General features: G+C 31.9%; 1 pseudogene; it reads left to right on the top strand.

Annotated features, from left to right (window-relative positions):
- The first annotated feature begins 472 nt into the window (after nucleotides 1–472).
- Nucleotides 473–2,466, top strand: part of LOC105462771 — a 5,031-nt pseudogene continuing 3,037 nt past the window's right edge.

Here is a 2,466-nt window from a genome sequence, read left to right as displayed (position 1 = left end):
GTGTGTGCGTGCGTGCGTGCGTGCGTGCGTGCGTGCGTGCGTGCGTGCGTGCATGCGTAGACGTTTAATGATTTTTAAATATGTAGTATGATAGAATTTATTTTATATTTTTTGCAAAAACCGATTTGAAATATGTATATTATAAATTCCAATCTTTCTAATCTTTCTAATCCTTATAATTTTTCCAATCCTTATAATCAATACAATGGATAATTATAAACTTATATGTTTCGAATGCAAGAAAGCTTTTTATGGAGTTAAACATTTTTCTATGCATTTTCGCTGTTGTCATACTTTACTTTTAACCAAATATAAAGCATTGGGTTTTTTTTGTAAACAAGATAATTGTGCCAGACATTTTCTGAGATACAATTCTTTTATACGACATATAAAACAAGTTCATATTTGAAATGTGATTGAATCTCCATCTTCTGATTCAATTGAAACCGTTGATCAAATTCAAAATGATTCCATGGAAATTGAAATGTTTCCAGAAATTGGAATTAATGCACAATCTGCAGATGTGCATATAGATTTAGCAAGAATGGAAAATAACGCTGTTATAGAAAATATAAATTCAAAACATGATATACCTTCCAGTGCAGCTAAAATGATATCCACTTTAAGAGCTTTTTCTTCCGTTACTGGTTCAGTTTTAAAAGAATTTATAGCAGCAGTCGAAATTTTTGTTTCAGATATTTTCGATTTCGTACAGGACAAAGTAACAGATTTTTGCCATTGTCATGGTATTGATGTGAAATATCCTGCAGTTAAGAAGTTGTTAAATAAATTTAAAATGAATGATTTATTTAAAGATATGGATACCTTAACAGGTCAGATTGAAGTTTTAAAAAAACACTTCAAATATATTCAACCACGTGAAATACCGTTAGATTATAGAATAGATGAGCGATTTAATGCACGTAAACAAGAGTGGGAACAAAAACAAGTTTACTGTACAATATGTATTCATAATCGAAACGTTACAATTAATTATGTCTCATGCTGATGTACGTGAATACATTAATTCAGAAACAAGTTCTGATTCTGATTGGTTAGCTAACTTTTGAGGTGGTCAAAGTTTCAAGACGCATGAATTTTTTTGCAAATATTCTAACGCACTTAGAATTCAATTGTATTACGACGATATTGTTGTTAATAATTCTTTTGGTTCAAGAGTTCAACCACATAAAATAGGAGCATTCTATTTTGTTATACAAAATTTACCTCCATATTTGAATTCATTTTTAGATGCAATACATGTACTTGCCTTATGCCACACTGCTGATATTGATAAGTATGGCATGACAGCAATTTTAAGACCATTTTTGGAAGATATGAAAGCTCTGGAAAGTGACAATGGCGTTATCACAATATCTAATGGAATACAGTGGACCCTTCGAGCTACTCTTGCTGCTGTATGTGCCGATGGACTAGCAGCGCATCAATTATTTGGACTTGTTAGTCCAGCAGCTCAACATTTTTGCAGATTGTGCATGATAAACCGCAACGATTTTAAAAGTAATAGAAATCTACCTGCAGCACCTCGCACAAAAGAATTGTACAACAATCAAGTACAAAATATAACAGAATCAATAAATTTAAAAGATATACAAAATGTAATGAAACAATCCGGAGTTAAAGAAAATAGTGCTTTAAATTCGTTGCGTTATTTTCACTGTACACAAAATTTTGTGTTTGATCCTATGCACGATATTTTTGAAGGAATAGCTCCAATGGAATTGAAATTTTGAATCATTTTATTACACATGATCAGTATAATTTGAAACTGGACACATTTAATAATAGAATTCATCTGTTTCAGTACGGTTTTCCGGAACAAAAAAATAAGCCATCCGCAAATTTTTCAATAGTATCTCTAAGTAATTTGAAAGATCGTAAACTCTCGCAAACAGCCACTCAAACATGGTGTTTCATGAGAGTATTTCCATTCATTGTTTCCGATAAAGTGCCAGATAATGATGAATATCTGAGACTAATATTACTTTTAAATAGAATTACAGAAATAACATTTTCCCCTAAATTAAAGTTATCAATATTGCCATATCTATCTCAATTAATTATCGATCATGACAATTTATTTAGAAAATTATTTCCAGATATCAATCCAATTAATAAGCACCATCACTTAAGTCATTATTGCGACTGTATTCGTAATTCAGGTCCTTTATGCTGGTTGAACTGTTTATGTTTCGAAGCAAAACACCGGCTATTAAAAAGACATGGTGCAATATGTTGCAATTATAAAAATATCTCTAAAACAATGATAAATGTATGTTACGTCCTGAGGACTCCACGATTCTTTTCTTTCGTGAAGATTTTCGGAAACGGGAAGTCGATTAGCGGCGATTACTTTATCACGTGTTAGATTTAAGACTTCCTGCGTTTCAAGACGCGGACGCGCGAGAACCGTTGATTAAAGAAATCCTTTGGCGATAGAAAAGA

The sequence above is a fragment of the Wasmannia auropunctata genome, unplaced genomic scaffold, assembly GCF_000956235.1.
Source record: "Wasmannia auropunctata unplaced genomic scaffold, wasmannia.A_1.0 LD336095.1, whole genome shotgun sequence".
NCBI lineage: Eukaryota > Metazoa > Arthropoda > Insecta > Hymenoptera > Formicidae > Wasmannia > Wasmannia auropunctata.
The sequence above is the reverse complement of the archived record's forward strand: the minus strand, read 5'-3'. Positions and strand labels throughout refer to the sequence as shown.